Source organism: Scleropages formosus, chromosome 18 (assembly GCF_900964775.1).
Source record: "Scleropages formosus chromosome 18, fSclFor1.1, whole genome shotgun sequence".
In the NCBI taxonomy this organism is placed as follows: Eukaryota; Metazoa; Chordata; class Actinopteri; order Osteoglossiformes; family Osteoglossidae; genus Scleropages; species Scleropages formosus.
In genome coordinates, this window is record NC_041823.1 from 25,745,881 (window position 1) to 25,763,224 (window position 17,344).

The 17,344-nt window shown below is 45.5% G+C and overlaps 1 protein-coding gene across 2 annotated transcripts in view; it reads right to left on the bottom strand.

Annotated features, from left to right (window-relative positions):
• The window catches only part of iglon5 (IgLON family member 5), a 68,520-nt gene that overhangs the window by 13,815 nt on the left and 37,361 nt on the right, over positions 1–17,344 (bottom strand). The window lies entirely within an intron of this gene.

The following is a 17,344-nucleotide window of genomic DNA, read 5'->3' on the forward strand; positions in this document are numbered from 1 at the left end:
GCAGTTATTAGACGAACACAGAGCCCACCGTTCTCCGCAGACCCGCCGGGTTCTCTAGCTCATTGATCCGGGTCAGCCAGAACGTGTCTTGTGGTTTACTTAGTTATTTGTTTAAGGGAGGCAATAAACATACAAACAAACTGATACCGGGTTTTCACTGACCCTCGCTACATTTGAATAATGATTTGGTTTTTTCCCCCCTGCAGACGCGGCCCATACTCGCCCATTGAACAGAGGCGATAATGAGCCGGGGGAAGAGGATTCACGCGAAGGCAGCGGAGCGTGAAATGAAGGGACAGCGGCAGCGGCAGCAGCGGGAGGGGATGGGCACAGAGGGGCTGGCCCCGCACAAACACCACGCACACATGCACGCACACACACACACAGGCGCAGACGCAAACGTGAAAACACACGGGCACTTAGGCAGACGCTCATGCACAAGTAAAGGTGACAGGAGGAAGAAGGGCACACCCCACCCACGTGGTGCTGGACACACCATACTGGAGCAGGTGCTCCTCACCAGGATGTAGTCTGTGCCCTTGCCCACCCTGCCAAATGCCAACATGGCAGAGCATTTCTCTGTTTCACTGCCACGCCCCCCACAGGCTCCTCCGCCTACTGCAGCGCCACGCTAGGGCCGCTCTCCTCCGATACACCAGCAGAACTTAAGCGGTGCACGATGGCCATGGGTCACAGCATGGTGCAGCAAAGAGTTAAGGAGGCAGGAGGTTTGCATTTAACGCAGCGAGGCGTGGGGTGCCAGCTCTCGCTTCGAGTGCCAAGTACTGATTCAGGGCTGTGAAGAGAAAAAAAGAAAAAGAAAAAGACGGGCTCAGACTGCGCAGCACAGCATCTGATGGCGGAGCACTCCGTTTTTAATTCAAGTGGGATCTTTAACGAAGACACGGCCAAATTGCTGAGCATGATGAAAAGGCGCAACCATTATAATTCACGCCATGGCGTTGTAAACAAATTGCAAAAGCTCGTTTGAGTCATCAGTTCATGTGACCGGCAGTGACACTAGTAAATTAGGAGTTCCATTTCTACTGCAACAAAAGTTGGATCAGTTTAATCGTTTAATTATAAACTTTATTCTAAAGGTTGGTCGCTTTTTATCTTTGGCCACACGAACATGCAGTATGTATGTGCGTGTATGTGCGTAAGATAAGCAGTGGAAGGAGGCCTGGAGTGAGGAGCAGCTGGCAGATCTCGGATCTACGTGCCCGTGCAAGTGTTCTGCTGAAAACACCAATCGCATTAGCATCCTCAGTGTCGCAGATCTTGGCCACCCAGGACCGAGGGCGCACACGCTTGCAGTGTTGAAGAAATGCTCCCCCACAACAAGCACGGAGGGAGCCGGCATTCGCCACACTGTCGCACTGTCGTATCGACAACACGGAGTGTAGCTGCTGTGGAGCATATTTCCATTGCCCATCTGTAGCGGGCCTAACTTGGGGTGTGTGTGTGTGTGTGGAATGCTCACCAATGGGGGAAAGCTCTTCAGCCATACCCTCCAAAGTCAATTTAGGTGTGACCCCTTGATCAGGACGTGTGATTTACGCATACACCAAGAACACGTGAAGGTTACCGATCCATAAAGGTCTGCTCTCTATTCCCCCTTCAATTCTGATTTTCACGCATCACTTCACACCCCCGGCCTGGTGCTATTCCCAGCGTTAGCTACTGCTCTTTCCACCTGCTAAGCTGACACCCCCACCCTCTCCCAACCACCATCCAGCAGCTTACCCTTACAATGGAATGGGAGGTGGCATCCCTTTGACCTACAAGGATGAAGCACACAACCTCTGGCCACTTCGGAGGGATCTAGGGGACTTCTTCTTGGACTCCAGCCATATGCTTCAGTGTCTGACAAGTGACGGGCAGGGGGGAATTTATTAGAACTCCTGTGTGGATCGCAGCACAAACCCACCACCTGTTTTACTTTGAGTTGGCAGCACTGGGGAGGGGCAGAATGGGTGGTCAGAACGTGTGTGTGCTGCCCGTTGCTGCGGGCTAGTGGCAGTGGTCCATGATGCACCCCTGTTCTTCCATAGCCTGTCAAAACACTCACACTGGGCCACAGTGCATTCAAGGTAATGACAGCTCGAGCAAAGCCTCATGCCTATCCACCATACCTCCTCCACAGCTGTCACACTCAAGATCCTGCTGTCACACTCAAGCCCCATCAACCTTGTCTCCCTGTTCCTCAGGAATCCATTGTTCTTCAACAATCACAAGTGCTTGACCTTTAACCTGCCCCTGCAGCCCAGCGCAGGGCATGTGTCTGTTGCTTGTTGCTCTCAGCAATCAAATGAATACAATACTTTGCAAGTGAGCACACAATGAGGAAATGGGATAAGGGTAAAAGGGCAGAGCAAAATATACAAAAATAGTCCGTTTAGCGTAGCGCCGATGACCAAAAATGAGGCGGGGAAAGGAAAGAGGTGGAGAATGGGCAACTGAGAATGGGAACAAAAGAGGACATGAGAGATGGTGTGAAAGAGAGCGCGGAGGGGACAGGAGCAGTGGGAGGCAGCAGTGGATGGGAGGCTGGGCGCTGGAGATCCAGGGGAGAGGTAATGGAGAGCGGGTGCGCCCACATAATTAACACAGGCATGGCACAGCCAATTAAATATTTACAGAAGCGCTCCCCGTCGACGGTGTGCTGATGAGGGGCGGCAGCCCCGGGACACCCAGGCGTAGGGGCCCGGGGCAGGGGGGGATTAAACATTCACCGACAGATAGATCCCTCTCCTCTCCCGCCTGATCCCATTAACTCTGCCCGCTTTGCTTGTGCTGAGTAGTGCCTGCAGCCCCCGCCTCTCCGCCAACCTGCCGTCTGTCGGTGATACGGTAAAAACTGTGGCCAGAGCGATAGCGTGGGCTGATGGGGGTTGGATATGCAGCCGATGAGCTCATTGCACCTGTCGGCCAGCTGCTTCACGCAAAGCACTACACACGTTTAAAAACAAGGAGTAACCGGTTGTAAAAATAATTTTTGGATAAAATTTGACATGCAAAGTGTAATTGCAAAGGTACGACAGTCATTAAAGAATAGGTATGCCCCATCTTTCCTGTAATTTCTTGGCGCCAAAGGGACACATTTCCATTGTGGCTGCAGCAACCTTGGAAGGGACCACCCCTGAAACAATGAGCTCACCTTCCTTACCCTGCTGACTATGGTACAACAGTAGAAGAACATTTAAGGAGATGAACCTATGCATGGGTCAACATGAGAATTACTAAACTTATATTGTATATTTATGGGTATAAGCAAGTATAGCACAAGGAACAAGACACAAGCATGAAAAAAAACAATGCTTAAGTGTCCTACATTTCTAGCAACTGCTGCAGAACAGCTGGAAAAATTTTTGTGTATGCATGTATGTATAATCAATGTATGTGTATTTGGGATTGCTGCATATTGTGATGTTTGTGATCTGTGATGTCTGGGTGTAATTTGCAGAGAATCAAATTTCTTTATGGATTGCCTGTATTGTAACAATTTTATCATAAATATCATCACATATGCAAATATGATCTTGATTCAAAGACAAAAGTGTAAGGTGATTTTGAGATGGATAATGTTCCAGAAAAATCTTTTACTGATTAAAATTTGGTTCAAAGTGGAATATTGAAAAGGAAGCTGTCATACATGTTTTAAATATGTGTCATACTTCCACAGAAACCATTGGAGAATTACTTTGAATGAAACATTTTGTTTAATGTACACTGTATTTTTGGTCGATTACATTAAACAAAAGCAATCTAACATTAGCACACATTTAGGTGTACTTCAAAAAATGGTCACAAACCACGCAAAAACAGTTTTGTGAAATAACACTGATTTGAGAAAGATTAGCAAATGACACAAATTATTATTCTCAAACTATCAGATTAAAGAAATTACTGCTCACAGCCTTCAGAAACTGCAAAATAGTTTGTGGTGTTTGGGGAGGGTTAGGGTTAGCCTACTCTTCCACGCACAAAAAAGTGAGGAACTCCTGCAATGATGAACAGGTCACTGCCTATAAAGTTTCTGCTTGAGTTCAGCCCTCCTCCGGTTCTCTCAAAAATCGTATTCCCTCCTCACACATCGCTCAATAAGGCTGAGGAGAGAAAGGCTGCTAAAGCCAACATTAGAGATGTAGCACTTCAGTAGCAGACTGCAGATCTTTAGCAGGAAGCGCACAGAAAACAGCCCAGGAGGACCCACGGGATGCTTCCCCATTTTCCCTCCATTTCCTCAGATTGAATTTAAACCTCCTGAGCATGCTCAGATCGATACTTAAGTTAAACTGGTACATCCACTTTGTTAACCACATGCATATCTCGATGACACCGAAACCTAGTATACTGCTCCTAGCCTTTATTCAGATAAGTAGAAAGTTAATGTACTATGAAGCTGTAATTGCCATTTGAATAATTACACCTAGGTTTTCTGTTTTTGTGCATAACATATTCTACATGCAAGAAACAACAGCACATCACAAAATTTCTCAACTTTTATTATCTCTATGATTCTGTTTATGTACTCGACAGCCCAGTCTAATCGCATAATTAGAAGTTACATTATTTTTATGTGTTGATAGTCTTTCTCCAAAGAGACATACACTGCCAGGTTTATGTACTAAGCTGCTTACAATTATTTACCCATTTATACAGGTGGTTATTCTTACTGTAAGAGTTCAGGGAAAGTACCTTGCTCAAGGGTATTAGAGCAGGGGCAGGCACTGAAACCCAAGTGGTTCATCGGCAAGGTGAAAGTGCTAAAAGCTGTAACAGTTTGCCGTCGCGGGCTGACCTAAAATCAAAATGGCTTCAAAATGCTTCCGTGTGCTTTCTACCTTGTTTAGTTTATAGACTCTACTCAAATATTTAAAAGTATACAGGAATTAATTTCTCATCACCAAGGTCTCGTAAACCCCAAGTATAATACTTACTTACATAAATAGAACACACACACACCATGGGGCAGCTGCTAGTGTAGTGGTTAGACCTGGTGCCTTTGAACTCAAAGGTTGCAGGTTTAATTCCCACCTTCAATTGTAGTACCCTTGCAAGCTACTTACCCTAAATTGTTCCAGTAAAGTCACCCAGCTGTATAAATGGGTAAATAGTTGTAGATGCTTTAACGTTGTTAGTCACTTTGGAGAAAAGTGTCAGCTAAGCAAATAAAACATCACATTTTAACTGAACCCGCTGAATTAAAATGTCCCATTTTCATTGCCTATATGCTGTTTCAGTACCGATAAGTCTTTTATTTTTTTGGTACAATTTAAGAAACAAAAGAAACAAAACATCCCAGATGTCTGTAAATAGCTTTTCATATATGGTAAATGCCTACTGAAGTGATAAAATATAACGCATTCCAAAATGAAAAGTTTTTGTAGACCTTGCAGATTTAATTTCTGAATGTGTTTGAGCTGTTTCAGTAATGACAATTCCATTTGCTAATGGAAATAAGGGTGGAACATGGATAAAATAATATTTAATTGGATTTCTGCACTACTGACTTTATCAGAATTTAGATTACAGTATACATCAACCTGAAAACTTCATATTATTATCATTTTCATAAGGTTGCAGTGGGAGAAGTAAATAATGTGAATTCATTCAAACTCTTTGTATGATGAGATATCCTTGGTAAATATTTAGCTATACAAATAGGGCAGTATATGAAAATTTAATTTAATTCTGTGCTGAAGTAGTCAAAAGACAGATGCTGAGTTATAAATGTATAGTCAGACCTTTCTGAGAGTTGTCCACTAAACAGGTTACACAGCTTGGTAAATACCCTGTGGCTGCGTATAGGATCTACAGACCTTTTTAGGGTTTAGTGTCCTTCGGTAAACCTACTGCGTATACAATACGACAATATTCTTTCAGGGACGTACAAACATGACAAGGTGCTGAGTATTCCTGGAGCACAACACTTTACAAACCCTGCTGGTCTAAAGAGGCAGAAAGACTGAAGCCAGAGGTGGCAGAGCTTATTCTCAGGAAGAGCCCATAAACAGCAGTAAAGAGAATGCCCATCACAACAATAAAGAGGGGGCTCTTTGGCCTCACACTCAGGTTTCTCAACGGCTCCTCTGTCAGTGCTTGGCCCATTAAAACGCAGGTGTGTTCCTTGAGTTACACACTTGGAAACACACACATACGCACAAGCCCTTGTCAGGATACTGCATTACATTTGTAAATAAAACAGACAAGGTACAGTACGAGCATAGACAGATCAAACAGCATGGAGGGTACAGTAAAATATCCATGCAATTCAAATGGCATAGATGTTACTGGAGCATAAACAGTATAGGTAATGTAACATCCTTGCTACTGAAATATGAGGCATGGTACCGAAACAGTGCTTCACCACACAACCTCCATCGGTCGCACTGTGCAATCTCCTTGCTCTTCAGGTAACTACGATTGTTCAGAATGACCTTCTCCCAGCTCAGATTCCATGGATATACAGTATGATCTGCCATTATCTCGGAGGCATAAAGCAAGACTGCTCTCTCCCACACACCACCAAGTGTTTCCGCTCCCATAAAACACTGAAAATGTGTGCCAAAATGGTATTGAAAATCCATCTGCATTTTTATATTGAATAAATTTGAATTCATCAGAGGTACTGGCTGCACATTCAATTTATATTATGCTTGATGTGTCCTACGTACAACTAAAATCAATGTAAAATTGAGTGATTTGTCAGTATGCGAAACACATTAAGTTCAGCACATTTACTGCATTTAGACACACATCTACACACAAACACAGCTCTAAAAATCTGGACATTTTGAAGCTTTTGGTCACTAAGAAGAGATGGGAAGAAAAGATCAGACTTATAGCAGCAAAGTTATAAAACACAAACTGAGGATCAGCACCGTATTCTTGCCCTTGAGCCAGGCACTTATCCTAAATTACTTCATTAGATATTCAGCTATATAAATGGGAAATGTCTAAGTCACTCCTGATAAGGCTGATTGCGAAGCAAATTAGAGCCTAAATTGTTAGCAATTTATTTTGGTTTGAAAAGAAAAATCACACAATGAAAAACACCGAATGTATGAAATCAGCAAATGACATGTGAATAAGAAGTTCTTGATGAGTTTATGCCTAATAAAAGGGTACTTGTAAGCGGTAATACTCTGATGCACTGTGTGCTCCATGCAGGGCAGCATGCAATGTCAGAAGTTGGGGTGTAGTCTTTTAACATAGCAGCATTTTCACATGGAGAGTTTAAAAGTTGAACTGCAGTACCATGCTCAAGGGTACAGTATACCCGTCCCACGCAGGGCTCTGGAGTCCACAGACCTTAGCACAAGCACCAGCTTCCCCTCCCCCACCAGCTGTCCACCCCAGCCCACCCCCATGTGTGGGCTGCGACTCCAACACTGCTGAGTCTTGCTCCCCCAGGAGTGGGGCAGGAGAGTTGTGCAAGAAGAGGAGAAGGAAACAAAGGTGTGTGTGTGTGTGTGTGTGTGTGTCTATCTATTGGGGGTGTTGCAGGAAGCTGGCAGCTGCGAAGCCAGGCCCCAGGATCCGCACAGTCAGGAGAATTCACAGCTTCGGCTCTAGCTGGCAACCATAATTCACCACCCACCCCCCGCCCCATACTGCACTGCTGTCCCAGAGCAGAAATCTCAGCTAACACCTGCTTAGTGAGCCCCTGAGGCCTTGTGCAGCGTCAAGGTAGAGTGCGGCAGCGAAGACCCCTGGTCTTGCAGCCCCTCTCAGCCTGCCTATAACAGGGCTTTGCTCATTTGCAGTCCAGGTGCGTGGAGGTACAGCTGGCCTCTGCTCCCCCTCGGCTGCCCCATGCCTCGTTTCCTCCACAGCGGTTGTACATCAAGGTCTGTGTCACCTCACGCTGCCTCGCCAAGATCTAACCTGACGGTTTATACCAGGTTAAATTTCCATAAATGCTCTGCGTTCTACAGAGTTGGTGGAGCAGAATGTAGCCGTGCGGTTTCCAGTTTGAAACGCACCAGTGGGGGGCTGAGGGGTACTTGTTTCTCTAATCGCGCTTTCGTCGGCACACCGAGGGCTCGCACGCAACCTCATGACTTCCTCAGATGTCACGGCTGTGCAAAGGCCCATGGACAGGTGCAGCTGCGGTAACTGTGCAGGCACCACATTTTCAGATGGTGGGAGGACCAAGTTGCGGCACAATCATCACGGTCACAGTGTCCCTCAGTGAGTGAACTGCTGAGCCAATGTGTTTTCAGATCCTCCTCTCCTCCTACGGAGGGCAAACAAAGTTCTCTGTATGGCCCCAGTTGGGAGCTCTAGGATGACACATTTTGTTTTCCTCCCTCAGAAGAAAGTGCAAAGCATCGATTCAGAGCCATTCAATCTTTTCACAGTCCCATACCGGGCCGTGCTCACAGACAGCCCCCGCCGTCTTCCATCTCTGAGTTCTGGACCAGAGATCTCACTACCGGAGCGGACCTGAAAACAGATGGGCAGCTTGGGACTTACAGGGATAAGGATGACAGTATCACATTGTCACGTTCCACCCGCTATACACTGCAGCTGGGACACACCATCAACTCATATTTGAAACTGCAAAGATTAAAGCTGCATGCTTTTATTAAATTAAGAATTCTGCACAGTTCCTTCAATATCTGACAATGAGGAAGTTGTAATAACAAAACCATATGCTAAACTCACCTCTGAGCTACCCCAGAAATGGCGGCTATGTATAGTAAGCTTTTTGAAATGAGTCTGGCTGTATCTTTAGGTGAAGAGCTCACGTTTCAAGGGTAAAACTCCATCTCAACCAGGGGGTGAATCCCAATGTGGCAAAATGGGGCGGACAGAGTGGTAGCCCAGATAGTGGCAGACAGGGCGGGCTGGTTCAACACTCCAAACCCCGTGATCCCTCAAGGCTTGTTTGAGAGCATGAACTCGACAGGGCGCTCTTCGCTTCACACCGTGTCCAGACCCCTAGAGAGCAACAAGCATCACGGTGGAGAGAGAGGGAGATACAGGGAGTTAGAAAGTGAGAAGAGGGGACCCCCTGGGCCACAGATAAAGACAGACAGGAACTCTCTGACGGAGATTTTGTACAGATGTGTCACACAAATCCAGATCTTTAGTCGCAGGCTGACAGGCTCAAAGACAGTAGCTATACCACACAGATCTTTCCCTGGCTCCCTCTCCATCTCTCCCTGGAGTTGCTTTTTCATCTACCAAGCATCTCTCTCTCTTTCTCTCTCTCCTAAACCAAAAAAGACGAACTAATGAGTTTAGGGCCCTTGACAGCCACATATGGTCGAGGAGGTGGCACTCGGCTACAGGGGTAGTGGAAAGAGGTTCCGTTGCCTGTTTGCCCAAATTCTCTGTCTCTCCCTGTGTTTGGATGCTCATCCGCCCGCCTGCCAGCCTTTCCTCCCCCACCTCTCTCAGCCCTCCTGTCAGCTCACCCCAGTATCCCATGCAACTTCTTGGGTTAATTGCGAACTCTTGTTCACATCTCTCAGGCTTCTCAAAAAGAGCCTGGAGCACAGTTGAGAGAACACTTCTGTGTGGGAACACATCCAGGGCTCCATCCTTTTCATCACGTCTTTTACTTCTCTATTCATCTCTGATTTTCATGCTGGTTTCATTACACCAGTGGAAAAGGAAAGGCCTCTAATTCTTTCCAACAGGTTGTGATGGGAAGGGCTTCCTTGACAGCTAACACAAACATTAATGAGCAGTGTGACACACTAAAGCAGTGTATCATGGGGTAGGAGAGTGGTGCACGGGAGAGCATGGTGCAATAATAAAGGTTGATGGGAGGCTAATGTTCCTTCTTTTAACGATGAACACAAGTAAGGACAGCTTCAAGGAAAAGGGCTGCTACTTTTTCAATGGCTGGGGTTATGATCACTTCAGGGGACAGAAAAAATATGACGAGGCAGTGGGGGTGAAGTTGGGGGGTTTTACGATATCTCTGAAATCTAAAATCTCTCGGTGTGTTGCTAGAGGATGGGTGTTGCAGTAGCTTCCACACAGACACACACACGCATTTCCCACTTGACTTTTGCTCAGTCTCTGCAGTGGAGTAAACAAAAAGTAAAAGCTAAAATGTAGCATACTTTTCCATCTTTCTCTGCATCCTTCTCTCCCTCTATGCCTCTCTCTCCACGGGGCTGGGGAAAGCGGCAGGGGAATGGACAGCCATCATTACATCGTTTTTCGGCTCCAGTGCTAATCTGCATTGCATTAATAATTGATCAGACTCCACAGCCACAGATCTGAGATCTCTCTCTCTCTCTCTCTCTCTCTCTCTCTCTCTCTCTCTCTCTCTCTCTCTCTCTGTCCCTCACTGTTCATTTCTCTCCTGCTCTTTGGCATCCTCCCCTCCCTCGCCATGGCTGTCCAACATTCTCTCCATTTTTCTACGGTTTTGTCTCTTTCTATTGGTGTGCTCTCAGCAACTGGCTCTATGCGTCTCCCCGAACAGTGTTCCCCTCTCACCGTCTTTCTTCTCCTACATCTTTTCACCCGCATTTGACATGCTCCCATTCAGAAAGCCCTTTTCATGTCACCTGGCTGTCTCCTTCTCATGGAGCCACATGTCAGATGCCTTTTCTGAAAGTGAAACTGTACAGCATTATACTGTATGGCATTGTGTCAATACCTCTAACACATATGCCAAAGTAACTTTTTTCTGAATTACAATATGAAGCTTTCACAGTCTGGTCTGATATACATTATATATATTATATATATATATAATGTATATCAGACCAGACTGTGAAAGCTTGTGTGACAGCTAGTCTGTGGACAAGTGTTCGTGTGGACAAGTCTTGTGTCTTGTGTGTGTGTGTGTGTATATATATTATATACACACACACACACAAGACACAAGACTCAATAAAAAGGGTATGTGCTTTTTGAGCTGTATTGAGTTGATTGGGATGTCTGTGCTACTTGGAAGGGGGAGGAATAAGGAATAAAAGCGGTGAGTTCAGGAACACAGAAGAATCCCCTGAAGACAGAGTCTTCAGTATTACACCCCTCCTTCTCTAGATCATCCATAGCTCACTGCTGAAGCAATGCAAAGCCTAATATATTGCTTACAGGCAAATGCTGGCAAGTTACAGCCACACAAACACTTGTCCATAGACTAGCTGTCACACACACATCCTCATGCCCACAGAGACACTCATGCTCTCACACTCACAGTCACACTGGCACACAGACATTCTGCAATCAGATGGTGGTTAAACACATGTTTTATAACAGCAGCTGTGCAACTGCAGGTCTGTGCATACACAGAATGCACACATACTGCAGGCAGATGATAACTCTTTGTACCAATGAAATGTGTTCTTGCTCACCCACACATATGCATATTTTATACATATATACATATGCACATGCAAATATGCTCATATGATGGTTAGCTGCATTCACTCTGTATCGCCACCTGTAAATTACTGTTTGTGTGCATTGGGTTGGGATGCAGCCTCAGTTTCCATGATGCAGCCCTCACTAGAGCATTCTGGCACAGAGCTGTCCACAGGGGCCGTTAGTCACTCTGCGTCAACAGCTGCGGCTGCCAGCGGGTCACGGGTCATTAAGGAGCAGCCTGGGAAGGGAGGAATGTGAGCAGTGGGCGATTTCCTGAAGAGCAACAGTGCCGTCACCCGCCCCAGGGCTGCGTCTCAGGGGATTTAGAGGGTGCGTGGGCGCGGCTGACCGCACAACAGCCTTGCCATTAGCCAGCAGCCTCCACATCGTCGGTTAATGAAATAATCCATTCCCTAACCGGCGGCCTCGACCCTAAGGCTGGAGGGACTTAATTGGTCCTGCCACCCGATCGGACTGGATTTGAATTCTGACCTGGCCATTTAGCAGGAAATTACAGCAACTACAGCAGATGACAAGGAAATGATGTTTTTGGGAGAATGGCAATACCAGTGTGGAATGATCCAAGTACTGTTTCAAAGCAAGTGGTTAAATGTGATTCAGTCTTGATCCCTATCACAGCTCCAGTACTTGGAATGGGTACAGGTATAGACAGTCATGTTGGATCCAGTTGGATCTTTTGCACGAAACACACAAGTACAACACATTGACTAGCAGACCTATGAGGTTTCCTCTTCTACTCAGACAAATATACATTGTTGAGCCAGTGTGCAGTTCAGAGCACCACAATTAAAATCAGCTTCCGGAAGAAAGCAGTACATCATCAGAGTCATGGAGGTAAAGAGATCACAGTGCAGAGGATACAGCCGTAACACTTTGTGTCTACAGGCATTTTTTAAAAAGTTAAATTGCCTTTAATTAAATTTTAATAAGGGGATAATTTCCCTTCCCCAAACCAGTTAGGAAAGAAAGAGAGATGGAGCAAGGAGAAAGGAAGAAGATAAAAAGCTAGGGTAGTGATGGATTGAACGCTTAAACTGTGCTGAATGCACATTGCCAGTGTCTCGTTAAAGTCGAATCGATCAGTTGATTCTTGACGAACCCAGAGCAGCTTAGAAAGTTACTTTGGCAATAAAGTGACCAGTGATCCAGCAAAGAACTACCTGCAGAAGGCTGAGCGCCCTAGAGGTCACTGAGGGGACCCATTTCACTCCTGGTGGAATGTGTCAGTGTGTCATTGTGACATAACCAGAGGTGTGTAAGCAGTGCATATGGTTATCGGGCTGCTACGAGTCTGGTGCCTCCACATGATCTCCCCCACCCTGTCTCTGTGCCACTGTTATCATCATCTTTATTATTCTCTCTGGGGTGAAATGGGAGTGTGGCCACGCGGAAAGCTGAAATGTCACCGAGGACGGCCAGGGAAGGCTTCTCTCATGTGGTGTGTGTCGTGGCAGTGGGACGAGTTGCGCAGTCCTCTATGCATGGGCACAGGGTGATGTTGAGGTGCTCACCTTATTTGCAATCTGCATGTTTGGCTAAAGTATAGGACAAGGAGCAAAGTTTGTCAAAAAATTTATTAAACTCTCCCAGCACCCGAGTAGAGAAGGAAAAATGGGGTCGGCATAAAGAGATGATGCAGTACGAGCGCTGGACCTAAGCGCTGCCATGTATGAGGTACAGAAGGTCACATGAGGAAGGTGTGCTATTGTAGGCATTGTTAGTTACCCATGGATGATGATCATTAGGAAAACAGTGGAAATTAAAGAAGGCTTCAGGATTCCTTCTCTGCGCTCCATTTGATTCTGCTTTTATAGGATTGTGTTTCTCAACAGGTCAAGGGGTCACAAATAAAAGGTAAAATCATCAAGCATTCAAACCATTCTGTGACATTTATGGGGCACTAGGGTTAAAATTGCAGTACTTCAAGAGTGGTGCTGCTGGGGTGTGTGGGTAACAGCATTTTTGTTCTGTTCCTCTATGACCCCCCACAAGGTTCATGCACTGACACTTTCAGAGGCCTTGGGAGCATTACTGAGACTCTACAGTCATAAGAATTCAATAAGTGAATTCAATATGGAAAAGAACAAAATAATTGCATGGAAATCAGACCCTTTTGTGAAATGACAAAAAAAAATCTGTAATTCAGTTTTTCTGCTGAGGTTGGCAGGGTGGAATTGGTTAATGATTGCTTTCAAATGCACCCGACCGATACCCCCATGGGAGGTCACGCCTGCATTGATTCCCCCAACCACCCTTCTTCTTCTTCTTCTTTCCACCCAACCAAGGCGAAAGGAAATCAATAGGAAATCAAGGAAAAGGCTAGAAATAAGTTCCTCGTAAAATATTATGGAGTGAACTTTACTTCAAAAGAACTTGTGAAATGGAGCTATAGGCCTGACTTTGAAGGCCAGGAAAAGAGACAGCATACAGCAGGTTGGAGTGAGGAGTCATGGAAGGAAGGTGAGAAGACAGAAACAAGTTTAAAGGTGAAAAATACAATAGAGGAAGGACAATTTAGAGGTCCATGAGAAGTCTAACCTGTCTTAGGAGGGAAGAACTTCATGGAGAAGTAAGGAGCTTCAAAATGTTGTTTTTCTGAATAGAGAAAAGTTATACACAGCTTCAGCATGATGTGCAAGTTTCCCTAGTAAACTGAAAAGGACAGTGAGGGACAAAGTGGTTTTAATGCACTTCCAACCAGTGGCTGGTTTACCCGCAGCAGTGCCCATTTTAGAGACCTTCGACTGACCAATTCTTTAACTCATAAGAGCTTCGGAGGCAAAGATCTATAGCTAGCTTTCAGCAAGAAGCTGAACAAACGGGGAGTGTTAGGAAGTGCTGTTTGCGACTCTGTGATCCTCTCAGTCTGATCACCTAATCATTACTGACTCTTTAAAGCGCAAATGCTGCTGAACAAGGCAGTATGAGCAGGCTATAGAATACAGATTGAATCCAATATATTGCTAGCTACACTATACATAGGCTGTGCAGTCCTTCACACCTTTAAACTTGAAGTAAGAGAGAGGAGCTCCTGATAGCTTTAGATTAAACCTGAACATATCATACGTGCAAGAACTTAGAAGAAAATCTGAAATATTTTTTGAGATGCACAGGGGAACCTAGGTTCATCACTCTTCTTCTGCACATACTTCCAAAAATCATCTTTTTCATACCTTCTGTAATTTACATGTATTCATTTAGCAGATGCTTTTGTCTAAAGCAAATTCCAATTAACTCTATGTAGTGTTATCAGCCTACACACCTTATTCAACACAGTGACATACACTGCTGGATACACTACTTACACTGAATCACTCATCTATATATCAGTGGAAGACACTTTCCTGTCACTCACACACTATGGGGGAACCTGAACAGCATGTCTTTGAGAGGAAACCCACACAGACCTAGGGAGAACATACAAACTCCACACAGACTGAGCAGGGATTGAACCCACATCCTCTCACACCACCCAGGGGCTGTGAGACAGCAGTGCTACTTGCTGTGCCACTGCTCTGTCTATATAAACTTAGATTATTTGTTTCTGACCGGCATGGGGACAAAATAAGTCAAAATGGAGGAATTTTCTAGTCCTCAATTTGGACACAACAGAAGCAATTGTACAAGGCTGATTTGACCTACCCATTTTCTCTTAGTGGATCATCAGTCTGGCAAGCCTCAGCTATTGTAGCAAGGCTTGCCTTGCATACAGAGTATGGAGACTGAATGGACTAACTAGAGAGCAGTCTCCCAGCCAGTGGGTACCTATTACTGAACACTGTGTGGCATAGAACAGCTATAGCCTCAATGAGATGACAGAAACGAAAGATTTCCGCAAGGTTCAACCCATGCTTTGTGAGTGTCTTTGTGGCAGCAGGGCATGGAAGGCACACACAGGGGTATCTGCAGAGAGAGGTTCAAGGCAAGTTGAATAACTGGAGGAATCTTTGGGGAGCCACGTAGGGAAGTAAAAGTAAGGGGAGGGTGAAGAGAGTGGAAAGCTTCAGGAAGGAGTGCCATAATTTGGGAAGAAGAAATTGGGGTTGGTATATAGTAAAGCACAGAGAATGAATATGGGGGGGGGGGCAGACAGTGACTGGGGAGGTGGTATGTCCAAAAAAAAAAAAAAAACTCAGCGGGATGGCAGAGTGAGGCATGTGCGGTAATTGGTTGGCAGGCAGTCGGCAAGGGGGTCCCGGTGCTCTGGAGGGGGAATCGATCATCAGGTTTGTTCATCGCAGCGGAAGACCAGGAAGTCAGGCGGGGAATTGAGAGGCTGCAGAATTAGAGCTGTCGGCTTCCCATCAGGAGGAAAGAAATTGAGGGAGAGACAGAAAGAAAGATGGCGAGAGTGGGGGGAGGGAGGACTGAGGAAAAGGTGCGATAGAGTGAGATGGTAGGCAAGGTAGAGAAACAAAACAGAACAGAAAAAACACTTGGACTCCTGGGAGGATTAAGTGCTACCACCATCAAAGTGCAGGGAAGAAAAGGGAAACAACAATTAAAGGTATGGTTCTGAATTCAGAGGACACAAAGAAGAGTTTGGAGGGACAAATTTGGTATCTGGGATTATTGGGTGCAAGGACTTGCACTGAGCACAGTGCTCAAGAGGTTCATGACCTTGCATTGCCTTGCAACAGCAGTATTTCTCTTCATACCCTTTACCTTAGCTGTATTCTTTACATTGGATGTGTTTCCGTTTGAATTTATCAAACTATTTACATTTAAATTTTTGCATAAAAGATTACTTTATTAAAAATAAATTGCTTGACATTTGACACAATACCTTTTTTGGCAACTCAAACTCTGATTGTTAAGATACAACTCCAGATCCAGTCCACTGGATACTTTTTGTAATAAGTCAAGTTTCTAACTTACTACACCACAGCTGTGAAAAACATGGGGTGTGTGTGAATTTGCCCCTGGGCAATCTAGGCTTTACACAATGCACTTTTAAATTTGGCAGACCTCTGATCTTAACAGCGACTCCTTGGCTTGATCAGGTCAACGGCACGAGAGCTTTGAACTCAACATGACTTGGAACACAAAGTGAGAAACACAGACCAGGAGAACTGACTAATCCTATACCCACCTGTTCCTCACACTGTTCCCTGTAGGTAAACAAGGTCCCAGTGCACAGCTCCTCTGCATAAGCCACAGATCAAGATTTTGGTGAACAGCTACCTGTCGTGGAAAATCTCCACACAAATATCAGAATCACAATCTTGTCTGTGCCTTCTACTCTGGAATTAGGTCTAAGCTGGCCTTACATGAAGAGGGTAGAGAGGGACACCCTGCACGTGTGTTATTTTCTTTCCTAGGCCTGACTTGGAGTTCATTTCACAAGACGTTTCACAAATTGGTTGCTTGTGGATTATCCTTAGTATATCAACAAAGGCTGCTGAGAGCTGCTCTTGAAATTCAAGTGAGGGAAAGTATGGAGTACAAGGAAGAGGTGGGTGAAGAGAAGAAGAGGAGAAGAGCTTGAGAGAGAGAGAGACAGGTAGCAGGAACGTGAGTGATACAACGGATCATCTGAAATCGGGCCTGGAGGAAGAAAAATAAGGAGAGAGGTGAGAAGCAGTGGGGAGGAGAGAGGAAGGAACGGTAAGGGACAAAGACAAGAAAAGAGGAAGAAATACCTGGAAGAATGAGTGTGGCAGGAGGATGAAGCAATGAGAAGAGAAGGCAAAAATGGCCCATGCCTACAGGTAGAACAAGGTAAAGCATGCAGGAAGAAGATCAACATCAAGACCCCACAGCCTCTGGAAGACAAAGGCCTCCACTTCAGCATCTGTCTGCAGAACACAAGAAGTCCTTCACAACTATCCCTGGCCAGGTGTGTGAAAGCCCCTCTTGCAGCACTGAACCAGCAGCATGCTGAGCAGGTGCTTGCTGGGAGGTTCCTAGCCACCACGACTCTGTTACACCTGACAAAAACTGGTGAGTTTAGTTTGACTCAAAGAGAGTTAAA